Source organism: Monodon monoceros, unplaced genomic scaffold, assembly GCF_005190385.1.
Source record: "Monodon monoceros isolate NGI ecotype Baffin Bay Population unplaced genomic scaffold, NGI_Narwhal_1 Super_Scaffold_5, whole genome shotgun sequence".
NCBI classification, from domain to species: domain Eukaryota; kingdom Metazoa; phylum Chordata; class Mammalia; order Artiodactyla; family Monodontidae; genus Monodon; species Monodon monoceros.
Genome location: NW_021703782.1, coordinates 110645155 through 110658040, shown reverse-complemented (window position 1 = coordinate 110658040; position 12886 = coordinate 110645155). Strand labels below are relative to the sequence as shown.

Sequence of the window (12886 nt, the reverse complement as noted above, 5' to 3'; positions counted from 1 at the left end):
GTGTGTGTGTGTGTGTGTGTGTGTGTGTGTGTGTGTGTGTGTGTGTGTGTCTTCCCAGGAGATTTAAATCTTAAGGAGCTCTGTTGTTGGTCTGGGTCAGACCTGGCCCCATGTCCCGGGCCCTCCACGCTCCTCAGGTGATGATTCCGAGTCCTTGATCCGTGGCTCCCGTCCTGCAGACCTTTGCACGCTGACTTCCCTGCCAGTGCCCGTGGGCCTTCCAGGGCCGGCGATGGGCGTGGGCATGTAGGGACTGAGGCCACTAGCAAGTCTCCACTGGTAGTTGGGGACCCTGCTTCAGTGTTGTGGGGTGTTTGGGTCAGAGGGACCCCCCAGAGACTGGCTCCCCTGCTCTCAGGGAGCTGCGTGAGCAGGGCATCTGTTCCAGGAGTGCCCGGGACCCGTGATTGCAGGAGGGCCGTGCATCCTTTCTCCTGCCCAGGTTGGCCTTTGGGGTTCAGGGTGGGGCTGGGGCCGGGCCACCCCCTCCCTGCAGGCAGGAGCCCTCCCCTGTGCCTGGCTCCCCTCTGCCTCTTTCTGCCCCGGAGTCCATCCTCACCTGGGGAAGTGCAGGCCCAGGTCCCAGGCTCTGTGCTGTGGGTCCCCAGGGTCAGGGTGAGCGGTGCCTGGCGGTCTGGGCATCTGAGCTCCGCAGCTGGGCCAGGCGGCCAGTCTGACTTGTAGGGGGCAGGGAGCCCTGGCAACTGAAAGACAGATGGTGAAGACCAGCCGGACCGTCATCCGGGGTCAGGAAGATGTCGGGCACCTCCCCCCACCCCGCCCCAGTCTCAGTTTCCTGATCTGCCCTCGGGAGGCTGGGAAGGTGAACGGTGCTCGTGGCTCAGCCACAGCCTTGGGAATCACTGCTTGTCAGTTTTGGTTAATCTTCGCTTGTTTGGGCCTCACCTCTCGGGTGGGGTGGGAAGGGAGAGGCACAGGCCCAGAGTTCGGGGGCCAGCAGAGCCCGAGAGGAGGGATGGGGTGGCGGCTACCTGCAGAGAGGTTTGCAAGGCGTCCTCTGTGGCCAGGGCTGAGTGCTGCGAGGTCTGGGAGGCCCGGACCCTGCCCCCCTGAGGGTGGGGGAAGCACCGGCCTCTGCCCTCGCTCTGTTCTCCAGCCTGAAGGGCGGTGGGTCCTTGCAACACTGCAGAGGCAGGTAGAGACCTGGCCCGTTGTGCAACCTGCAGCTGTGCGGGGAATTCCTCCCAGGGCCCTGGCTCTGCCCTGCCCTGGAGTCTGCATTCTTTGGAAAGCTTTGTGGCTCCCTGGTCCCAGGGGAGCAGAGGCTGTGAGGGTGTCAGATAAGGGTGTCAGCCTAAGGGTGTCAGATAAGCCCTTGGGGGGGGTGGTTTGACCACAGCCGGGTTTGGGGGACGAGGTCTGGGATGGCTGCTGTACCTGGATGCCTCCGAAGAGAGGAGGCAGGGTTGTGTCCCCATGGGGAGCCAGAGCGGGGCCCACCAGAGCTCTCGCTGTGGGAGCCGGGCTCAGGCTGTCCCAGACCAGGCCTCCTTTTCCTGGTGGCCGGGGAAGCATGAACCCTGCTGGCCTCTGCTCCTTCCCTGCCACCCCAGGCGGTCTGGGACGGGCTAGGGGCCTTCTCGGGAGGCCGACCCACCCTCGCCCAGCTTCCCTGCCCCAACCCTCTGGGGCTGGTCCCGGGTGGGTGGCACAGCGTCAGGCTTTTGGGGGTGCCCCCACTGGGGAGCAGGGGGCCACAAGTTACTCAAGCACTCCGAGCCTTGGTTTCTTCATCACTGAAATGGAGAGAATAAGGTGCTGCCTCGCTGGGTCTCTGTAGGGTGGGGGGGAACGGCCTGGCTCACGCTGGGAAGACGGAGCACATGGCGGCGGGGTCTGGGGTCCCCGGGTCTGGCCTCGGGCTGGGCTCACCATCTGGGCGTGAGAAAAGATCCCTGGCGGGTGGGCGGGCCATGGGGCGCGAGGGTCCCCACGGCGGGCTCCTCTTCAAGCCCGTCCCCCAGCCCTGCTGACGAGGGAGGGGATCCTGTGCACAGAGGAGGCTGGGGGGGAGTGGGGCCCTCCCCGCCCCCAAGTGACGGCCCTGCGTGCCGGGCGCACGGGGGTGATCCTGTTCGTGACTCTTGGACCAGACACCACTGGGCTTCAGACGGGGAGGGTGGACTTTCTCATCAGGGTCCTACTGAGGGGGGGGTCACAGCTCGGCCGGCGGCACGTGTGCCCACACGGCCGGGAAAGGCCTCCCCTCGCCCGGGGCCTGCTCAGCCCGGACCCTGATAGGGGGTGTCTCCCGGGTCCCCCTCACCTGCCTCCTTCCCCACCTAGCAACCTCAGGGCCCGAGCCGGGCTGGGGAGCAGAAACGAGACACAAAGCAAAGCAAAAATCCGCCCCCAGTCCCCCCGCCCTGCGCCTCCGCCTGCTTGTCTGCGGCCCAGCGGCCTGTTGCAGTCACTCGCTGGGGGCCGGGTTGCGTAACGCGTTGGAGTGGATAGTCGCCCGGCGCTGGGTCGTCCGGGGCAGTTGGACGGGTTTGGATCTGGTCCCTGGTGGAGGGCCTGCTCCCCGTGAGGGGAAACCAGCCGGAGTCGGCTGCTGCGGGACACGCCTGCACCCTCCTCCCCGCTCCCCCGGCCCCGTCCTGGGGAAAAGCGGGCTCTGCGGGGCCGGGGAGAGGCCTGCACGGAGCTGGGTCTCGCCTCAGCCCCTGTCCTGCAGCTGTGTGACGTCAGGCCCTTCCCGCCTCGGTTTCCTCCTGGGCCCGGGGGTGGGGTTGGAGGAGGGGGTCTGTCCACAGGAGTTGTGCCAGGCCCGGGACGGCTGGGTCAAGGGGAGGGCGGGAGCCGCTGAGGCCCTGGCGACCCCACGCCCGCCAGGCCCCCTGAGGCCTGGGGATGCAGTGGCGGACACGGTCCTGAGCGGCGTTTAGGGAGGGAATGCTCCATCCAAGCAGCGGTCGGCTTTCTGTTAGCCAGAACGTCCCAGGACGCGGGCCTGTTTCAGAAATAAGCAGGGCCACCCTCAGGGCGGAGCCCACGTTCCTAGAAAAGGGGGTGTCAGTCGTGCTTTCTCTGTAAGTTGACCAGTGTGGCCCTGGCAGCCTGTGACCTGTCTTACCAGGGGATGAGACTGTGACGGCAGCTCGTGGCAGGCCCGAGGGCAGCGGGGAGAAGCGACGGCCGAGGAGGAGGCCGGGGGCGGCCGCAGTTATCCACGGTGCCCCGGGAGCACGGGAAGGCCGGCGGGAGCACGGGCCGTGGGTGGCCTGGGGATCCTTCGGGACGCATGGCGGGAGTGAGGTGCGACCCCTGCGTGTGTTTTCGTGGACGGACCCTGGTCGCCTGCCCACCCGAGGGTTGTGTCCTTCAGAGGGGTCCCTGTGGGAGGCCGTGTGTCACTTCTGAGAGGGCTGCCGCTGGCCACCCTGCCCCCGACCAAGGAAGGAACCGACAGTCACTGCTTTCCCAGGTCAGTCAGAGCCCAGACCGCCAAGTTCTGCCCAGCCCAGGCTGGGTGTCCTCACCTGGAGACTGTCCTGGCCTGATGAGCCGTGAGCTGGGCAGGAGGCCACTTCCAGGCAGGAGGTAAGGCGAGGGCTCAGGGTCTAGTTGGGGCGACGGGCAGGACGTGGGCAGCTGTAGTCCAGGGTGAAAGGGCCTCCGTCAACCTGGGCTGGGGTGGAGCTTGGGGGAAGGCTTCCTGGAAGAGGCAACAACCTGCAGGTCTAGATAACGGAACGGATGGGGGAACAGCATTTGCAAAGGGCCAGAGGTGAAAGGGGACTTCTGGGTTCTTGCGGGGAAGTCAAGGCCTGAGCCTGGGCTGGCGCCAGAGGGCCTGTGCCGGGTCTGGACTTGACCCTGTGGGAACCCTGGACGTGTTGTATGCGGAAGCTAACAAGGTCCAGTTCCCGAGAATTCTCCAGGAATCTGGGTTTCCAGGCTTCCCTTTGGTGCTGTTTCAGTAGAGCAGCGCTGCCCCCAGGCTCTCCCTCCCCTTGTCATCAGCAGGATGGGGCAGGACCGCTCGGCCCTGCCCGACACAAGCTGCTCTGGGGCAGGCCTGGGCCAGGGCTGGGGTCTCCGCGAGGCGGCGGTGGCAGCCTTGGGAATGCCGGCAGGTCTGAGCCTGGCCTGTGTGTGAAAGCGTGCTGTGCATGAGGGCAGAGGGCCAGGAGCCCCGCAGTTCACAGTTCACTGCTGCGGGCTCAGGGAGGGAAGGGGGGGGGCGTGTCCCAGCATCCCCTAGAGCTTAGAAAAGCGGAAGGAAAGAAGGGGTGCGGGGGAGCCTTGTGGGCCAAGCTAGAATCGCCGAGAGGCTCACACCCCGTGTTGGGGGGGATTTTCATTAAGCCTTGTGTCACCTCCCCCTTTCCAAGGCAGAGGGGCCCGTTCAGTCCAGGGAGCGTTTGAGCACCTCCTGGTGCAGGAGAAGTTTGGGGTGAGGCCCAGGAGGAAACAGGGTCTGCAGCAGAGTGGGGGCCCTTGGGGGTCGGGTCTCCCAGGCTATCAGTAGGGACAGGCGAGGAGAGTGAGGTGTTCCCTTTGGGCCACTTCCCCGCCCCACCTGAATGAGGGTGCCTAAGAACCGGATTTGAAACCCACCAGTCTCAGTGAACATCTGGGGAAACTGAGGCCCAGCAGTGGATGCCCGAGGCCACGCAGAGCCTGGGAGGGCTGCAGAGCCCAGGCGGCTTTGATGGGGCTCCCTTGTCGGGGCTGCCCTGGGGCCTCTCGTGTTTTGGAGGGCACCTCTGCTCCTTATTCGCCAGTAACCAGCTAATTAGTCATGCGGGGGGTGCCTGCTGCCCCAGGCTGTCCCTCCCCGGGCACTTTTTTCTTCTGGCTTCACTTCCTTTCCTTCTCCATCCCTCTTGGCTCTCTGGCGCTCCTGCCCTGCGGCGCCTCGCCAGCTCCCAGCCCCCCATCTGCCCAGCTCCCAGCCCCCAGCCCCCCAGCTCCGTGGAAAACGAATTCCATAAATCGTCGTCCTCATTCTCTCCTGGGCTCTGCGCCCTCTCAGGGGACGCTGTGTATGCCTTTGTCTGGAGGGTGCTGGGCTGGGGAGGGTGGGACCCCAGGGGAGGGGGCTGGCCCCCACCCTCTCTCCGTGGGCCTGGGCTTGATTTTTCCCGAAGATTGGTTAAGAGGGACCCGTCACTCACTCTGCTGAATAAGTAATAAAAAACCCAGTAATCGTTTGTGGCCTGAATCCCAGGAGAGGGCAGGTACCTGTGGCTCTGGGGTCAGAACCAGCCGCGGTGGAGCCCTGGCGGGGGCAGGTGGCAGGCGGCCCCTACTGTGGCCACCCCCCCGCCCTCCCCAAACACACAGCCATGGTTTGGGAGGTCCTGTGACAGCCCTTGGTGCCCTGGCCCACCTCCTGGCCACTTCCCTCGTGGGCTGCTTCAGGCCCTCTGTCTAGCTGGGCAGGGCAGCCCGGGGGGCTCTGGTGGGCCTGGCCTGTGAAGGGAAGCAGCTCACGCACTGAGGCTCCTTGTCGCCCCACCAAGGGCAGGCAGAAGGTTCTGGGGCCTCCCGGGGTCCCGGGCTGGAGAGGGGGCAAGGAGCCAGGCAAGGTGGTTGAGCCGGGGTGGGACGGGCGGTGCTGAGTGCCGCGTCCGGTCCTTCAGCCGTGATCCGGGCTGGTTTTGTCATGGCCACTTAACCCCCCAAGAGGCAGAGGTGGCAGGAGCCCCCAGGCTCTTACCTAAAGCCCCTGCTCTCACTGCCCGGGGGGTGGGGGCGCGTGGGGGTGGTGGTCCCAGGGTCCCCAGGCCCGGGCTGGGAGCCACGCGCTGCTCTCGGTGGCCTTGCCCAGGCTGCGGGGTGAGGGGTCGGCGTCCGGCCGCTGCCTGAGCCGGTGACGGACTGCAGATTCCCGTGTGGTCGGGGCTAGGGCCGAGCTGGCAGGAAGCAGCTGTTCCTTCCCCGCTCCCACCCGTGCTGGTCACGGGACCGTGCTGTGACAGTGAGGCCGGATGTGCCCTGTGGCCTTGCAGAAGTGCCGGGTTCGAGATGGCATCCCTGAGCCCGCCTCCTCGTCTGGAGGACAGGCGGTGGGGACGACGTGGGTGCCGCGCCCTGCCCAGCACCCCTCGTCCAGACGCTGCTTCCAAGCCTGTTGAAAGGTCTTTAGCAGCAGAGGGGCCCCCGCTTCGGTCCCAGGGTCTGACTTGTCCGGGGGCAACCCGGGATCCGGGACCACCCAGGGAGGAGTTCTGGCCAGGACGTCCTGGAGGGAGTAGCCCCATTCAAGGCCTGGGGTCCCTGGCTGCCCCCGGGCTGGGCCGAGACCTGGGACTTCGCCTGGGGGATGGTGGACGCGGGGGACCAAGGCGGGGGCAGGCTGGGCGGGCGCCGAATGGGGCTGTTGGGCAGGCTGGGCGAAGGGGTCCTGGGCTGGGCCCGGGGCCCATCCCCAGGGGCTATGAGAGCCCCAGCTGAGCCCCATCTTTGCTCTGGTCTGGGGTCTGGGAGCCGCCTCCGGGTGGTCTGGGAACCCAGGAGGCCTGGCAGGGTTTGTGAGGTGCCCCCGCGGTGCCTGGCTCCGCCCCCTGCTCCCTTTGAGCCCAGTGAGGCCAGCGCCTCCTCTGCGGGCTCCGCTGGGAGTTTATCTGATGGGAGCGAGCAGCCTTTCGGTGTCAGACTTGACTTTGCCATGCGTCCTGGCATCTGTCTCATCAGAGTAACGCGGTGACCATTTTGCTAATTTGCTCATGAACTAATTAACACTGGAGCTTTCTCTGGGCCTGGCACCTGGTCTCAGAGCCAGAAGGAAACTTGGAGAGCTCACGTCACGGGTGGGGAGACCGAGGCCTCCCTCGCGGCAGGGCGGCTGTCCCCGCGCTGGCCCTGATGCCATCCGGGCCTGTGACCCACTGTGTGCAGTGGCCCATTTCAGGACCTGCCCAGCTGTCCCGGCGCCTCGGGCCCCGTGGTCCCTCCTCGCATCACCCCCTGCTACCCACGCCCCCCACCCCCCGTCCCTCTCGCTCTTTCCAGCCTGAGTCCATCCGGGGGGGCTGGGACAGCCGTGGCCAGAAGGTGCAGGTGACGGAGGTGCAGGCGACGTGCCCCAGCTCTGGCCCCCTCCCAGCCCTGAGCTCGCCCCTGGCCAGCACTGCCTCTCCTGGACGTTGTCCCACTGCCCGAGGGGGTCAGGAGGGACGTGGCTCTGGAAAGTGGGCTCTGCTTGTCCCTGCTGCTTGGGGCAGCCCCCGCTCGTGCCTCAGTGTCCCCATCGCCGCTGGGCTATCGCCCGCCCCGGCCCCGCGTGTTCCTTGCCCGACCTGCCCCCCTGTGGCTCCTGATCGTCTCGTGTATGGGGGCCAGAGGTCTGTGTGGGGCCGGGGTGTCTCCCGGACCCCTCGCGCCCACTGTGGTCCCTGTGGACGCTCCCGCAGCCTCACGTCTCTCCCTACTGCCACAGGCAGCGTGTTTTGGTGGCTGGTCCAGGGTCTCCCCAAGCCTTGCCCGGCTGAGCTTCCAGAGGGCGGGAGTGGAGCTGGCCGTGTCCCCACTGTGCACCCAGCACCCGGCACAGCGCTCGCGGCCGCGGGTGCTCTGAGAGAATAAACAGTGGTATTCGAGGTTGCAGAGCTGCCTCCCAGAGACGGGCCGCCTTCTCTCCCTGGGGTGGGGGGCCCTGGGGCCACGTGAGTTGTTTCCCCCGAGCAGGAGAGACCGGAGGTCCCCAGGGGTGAGCTTCAGAGTCTGTGTTGAGCCACTTGTCTCTCGTGGCCAGCTCCTGGCTGGGGTGGACGCTCTTGATGATGGCCAAGCCTGGCTGTCGGGGCTCCAAGCAGGAGCTGGGGAGGGGTCTTCTCCTCCGCCAGAAGCCCTGCCTCCCCGCCCCCCACCCCGCCCCGCCTGAGCCTGGCTCCCACACCATGTTTCTCGGGCCCGAGGCGCCCTCCGACCCAGCCATCCCATCCCTCCCCAGCTCCCAGCCCCGGTCTGGGCGAACGCTTGCTGTCCTTAGTCAGAGAAGGACGGGGATGGCCGCAGAGCTGGCGCCCCTCCTCCCACCCCCTTCCCTTTGACAGGTCCGGGACGGTATGGTCACCCTCCCGGGGCTGCTGGGCGCTCGTTTCCTGCAGGGCTCTGTCTGTGGTGGGGAGCCTTCTGGGGGTCTTCGTGTCTTGTGATGGGTGTACTGTGAGTGATGGCCGTGGGTGTGTGGGCAGCAAGGCCTCGCTGCTCCCTGTTCCTGCACAGCCTGGTGGCAGCAGGGCCGGCCTCAGAGGCGGCGTCCCCTCCCCTGGGGAGACAAGCCTTGGGCCCAGGAGGCACCGGCCTTGTCTGCCCACCCCCTTCCCTGCCGGAGGGGAGAGGTGGAAGGGGGTCCATTTAGAGGATCAGCTAATTTCACGGCTTACTGGTTTCCCATCTAAGCGCCCAGCCCGAATGGGCCAGGGGTGAGCCCCGAGATGCTGCGGGCACAACCCTGTCCAGCCTCAGTTGCCTCATCTGAGAGGGGAGGGAGCGGAAAGGAGAAAGGAGAAAGCTCTGCTGAGGGCCTGTTGGCATGCTCCTTGGCCCTCACCCTGCAGGGGCGCCTGTCTCCGCCGTTTCTGTGACTTGCTGGCAGCGTTTCTAGGCAGGCGCCGACGGCGCACGTGGGCAGAGAGGGTCGTGTAGAGGGGACACGGCGAGCACACCTCCAGGAGCCCGCGTCCTGGGCCGTGCCAGGTACTAAGTGCACGGTCACGCTCGGCTGGCACGGCAGCAGTGCCGTCCGCCTGAGCACAGCCCTCGGAGGACGGCCCCTCGCTGCACCTTCCCGACGGTGAAAGCACCGGGTTCTGGGGGGCCGCTGGGCCTCCTCGCATCGGGGGAAGCGCCCACCTTCCAGCAAGTGCGTGGGAGGGGCAGGGCGCCGGCTTTCGGGCAGACGCGGGTGGCGTGAGTTTTGGGTAAACACAGTCGCGCCCTTTGCGGAAACCTCAGGCAGGAATGTTTTGTCACCTCCACTTGCTTTAGCAGTTTGGGGGGGAAGAGCCTTTACTGAACTTCACAGCCAGAGAAAAGAACGGCAACCTCCCCCACCCCCCGAAAGACGGCAGCCTGCGCTGTGGGCGTGGTTGCTAGGGCACCCCCCTCCCGGACGGGTCTTCCGCCCCGCCCCCCTCCTCCTCCAGCCTGCTTTGCTAGGTTCTTCCACCCGTGGGATGTCATGGATCTTTCTCCCTAAATCTTGAGCTGAGCTGAGTTTCCGAGGTCCATGGCGTCTTGCCCAGACCTTCCAGACCAGGGTGCAGAAGCCGTGAGGTGGGAACCCGTGTGTCCCGGCAGGGCAGGAGGTCCATGAGCTGGGATGTGGGCCCTGGCCTTTGAACATTGCATGAGGATCTCCAGGTCCTTTCTCCTTTCCGCCCCCTCCCCTCTCAGATGAGGAAACTGAGGCTGGAGAGGGTTGTGCCCGTCCGAGGTCACCCCGTGGTGGGCGGGCAGTCCCGCAGCATCTGGTGGGGGCGTGTCTCGTGGTAAAGGCTGTGAGGTTTTGGGTGGGCAGCGTAGCTGGGGTCCGGGTGCTGGAAGGGAGGAGGTGGGGAGCTGACAGCTCCTGGTGGGGGTGGGGTGGGTGCGTGGCCAGGGGCTGCTGACGATTGTGGCTGGCTGCACATGGGCCTCGGGAGAGCCCCCCACCCCGTGTGCCATCTCTCAGGGTCCTCTCGGGGACTCCTGCTTTAAAGACAAAGAGATGGAGACTCAGGGTCACAGCCACTGGCCTGCTGGTGCCCGGCCGAAACCCCTCTGCCCCACCAGCTGTTTCCCCGGGGGGGGGGCAGTGGTACCTGGGCGGGTGACCAAGGAGGCATCTGGGTCCTGGCCCTGGGTGCGCTTGGAGTGTGGGCCGACCCTGCCCCTGCGAATGGGGTTTGGCAGGTGTGTCCGCCCCTGAGACACGCAGCTGCACCCGGTAGTGGTGTGAGACCGGGTGTTTTTGGCCTATCTCTGGGTCTCACGCTGGCCTTGGCGTGGGTGGCAGGCCCTGGTGCTGTGTGTGGCCAGGCCCCCTGCTCTTGCTTGCTTGGGGCGCTGGGGGCCCAGTGGCTTGTGCTGTGTGCGGGGACTGGGGCCCTGCTGTCCCTCGGTGGGCCTGGGATGGACCGGTTTTACATCTGACCTTGGTGGCTGCCTCGGGGGGGGTGGCTCCGAGGAGCTGGGCAGACTTGGGGAGGGGCAGTTGGCACGCTCCATGGATGCAAGGGAAGACGCTTTGGGCAGAACTCACCCCGCCGTTCATTCATCTTGCCTGGATCAGGACCCAACTTGGGGCACGGGTCCCACGCTGGGGGGCTTGGCTGGTGGGGAAAGGCACACACACAGACGCGCAGCATTGATAAAGCTGGGCCCTCCGTGTGAGCCCGTGGGTAGCCCAGAGGTGATGGGTCGGGGTCGGGGGGCCAGGCGAATTACCCCTGGGAGCATGGCTCTCTCTTGGCCTGAGCCTTAAGACTGTAGGATTTTGTCTGGCGCCAGCTTCTTGCACCCCTTCCTTTCTGGGGGGTGGGGTTGACACTTGGCCAGCATCTCTCAGGCCAGGCCTTGCGGGCCGTGCTGTGCCCGGTCGCACAGGAAGACTGAGGCTGGGAGACGCCAGGCCCCGGCGGGGAGGCGGCCAGGGAGGGACTGCGGTCCTGGGGGCGATTCTCCGGCGTCGGAGCTGCCTGGGTGGCCCCCTGCGCATGCCCCCGCACGCATGGGGAGGGGGCGAGGGCCTTCCTCTCTGCTGCATGGCTCACCGCCCCTCCGGGCCCCAGGGCCTTGGCACGGGCTCAGGAATCCACAGTGATCTCCGGCCGGCTCCAGCTTCCTCAGCAGGGCGCAGGGCAGGGCTGCTCCTGTGCTCCCCCGGCCCCTCTGGAACTCACTACCTCTGGTGTCAGTGACAGAGCGCCCGGCTGCGGCGGGCTCCTAGGGCCGAGGGAGCCGCCCCCTCCCCGGCACCAGCCACAGCTGCCCCAGCCCTGAGCATCCTCGGGCAGCGTGAGGCCGGCCTGGGGCCAGCGCAGCAGGGCTTGGCGTGGGAGGGTGGGGATCAAGCGTCCCCCACCGGTGGGCTTGGGCCTCGTCCCGAGCCGGGCCAGCCTGGCCTGGTCTTCTTGCTTCCAGAAGCTGCACCTGGAGATAATAACAGTGTTGGGGTCTGAAGGGCCGGGAGGCGCCGTCCACGGACACATGGGGAACTGAGGCCCGGAGCGGAGGATCCCTTGCCCAAGGCCATGCGGCGCCCTGGGACCAAGGCCTGGCCCCTGCCTCCATGCCCTTGGAGGGGGTGGCTGGGTGGTGCTCTCGGGCCTCTGTGGCAGGTGGCACAGAACAGTAAAGGAGCCAGCTGCTCATAGACGGGACGTGGACCTTTGCCAAGCTGTCGGGCTGCCAGGGAGGGCGTGGTGGGCTTCTCTCGGCCGGCCTTCGAGGTGTGCCCTGGACTTTGAGTTTGCCTGGAGTGCAGTCTCCCGAGCCTCGACTTGCCCAGCTGTGCAGTGGGCCTGTGGGAGCCCACGCGCCCACTGAGGGGCAGAGATGGCCTTAGCGCCCGCAGTGCCCATGCTGCCTCGTGGCAACCTGTTGGCACCTCTGGTTCTGGCGTCACCCAGGGACCCGGCTCTGGCGGCTACGCTGGTTCCCGGGCCCCGGCTCAGCCAGTGCTTTTTGCTGATCGCGCAGGAACTGCTAATTAAGCTCAATCATTCCCAGAGCCCCCTGACATCAGTCCACGGGATCGGCCCTGCGGGAGATCCTTGCTGATAAGACACTCCCCGACGGCTCTTTGTAATTTGTTATTAAACAACCCTGCTCGGTCACCCTGTGGAGGTGCCAGCATGAGCGCTGGGCTCCAGGCCCGGGCTGCCCGAGCTCAGCTGCAGCGGGTGTAGGCCTGGGTCTTCTCCGTCTCCCGGGACTCTTTCCACCGTCTGAGGGGCAGCGGCAGGAGTTTCCTCGGCTTGAGTCCCGGGGTCCGGGGTTGGAGGAGGCCCGGGCCCTCAGCCTGGGGAGCACCAGCCCGTTTCTCACCTGGTTCTCGCTCCTTCAGTTACGGAGGCTCCTTTCCCCGCTTACCACGTGTGTAAGATATGGGGGTGGGGGGTGGAGGTGGAGGAGAGGCCTTAAGTTGAGACCTCTCGCTGGGCCCTGTCCCCAGGCGCCCCTGTCCCTGCAGAGACCTCTTCCCGGTGAAGGAGGACACGCCGGAATGTGGCCCTGTCCAGTCCGGGCTCCCAGTGCCCGGTGCCCCCACCGGCTCAGCAGGCGGTCGGTCGGGGGCTGGACGGAGGCGTGACCAGGCTCCCAGGAGGAGGTGAGGCCCCTTCCAGGAAGATGGGAGCAGCTCTCACCCCGGCCATCCCAGGGCTCTGGTGAGTTCGGCCCCGAGGGCCTGGGGCTTCCCTCCCGGGGCCAGACGGCCCCTGCCTCGGGGACCTCCCGGTACTTGGATGGGGTAGACGGCAGAGAGTTCGGAGCGCTGGCTGTCTTTCTGAGTGAAATCGGGCTCCGTTCCGTGGGCGGTGCACACGCGTGTGTGGGTGTGAGGGACGAGGGCCTCTGGGGTCCTGTCGCCCTGTGCCTGTGAGGTCCCCACACCCCCAGCCCAGCCCAGGGTCTCCTCGCCCCTCGGGTGCTGACCGGGTTTGGGAGTTACGGGCCTGGCTCTGAGGTCCAGCCTGGGGTGCCTGGGTCCCTCTCGGCCAAGTGACCTCGGAAAGTCCTTTTCCCTCTCCGGCCAGGCGGGCACCGTCGCACAGCTGCCCTGCCGTCCCCTGCAGCCTTGAGGTTCAGAGGTGGAAAAGGAGGTGCGGGCCGGGGGCGAGGCCCCCTCCTCCCAGCGCAAGGCCCATTAGCCTGAGACCTTACCCCTCTTGTTTACACTCAGTCGCGCACGCACACGTGTACGTGC

The 12886-nt window shown here is 66.6% G+C and overlaps 1 protein-coding gene across 2 annotated transcripts in view; it reads left to right on the top strand.

Annotated features, from left to right (window-relative positions):
- The window catches only part of RXRA (retinoid X receptor alpha), a 95141-nt gene that overhangs the window by 27457 nt on the left and 54798 nt on the right, over positions 1-12886 (top strand). The window contains exon 1 of one of the 2 annotated variants that reach the window (XM_029203718.1): positions 6347-12347. The exons of the other annotated variant lie outside the window; for it this stretch is intronic. The gene's annotated coding sequence lies outside the window, so the exon portion shown is untranslated. Of the gene's footprint in view, positions 1-6346; positions 12348-12886 lie in introns of those variants that run through there. 2 annotated transcript variants of the gene reach the window in all.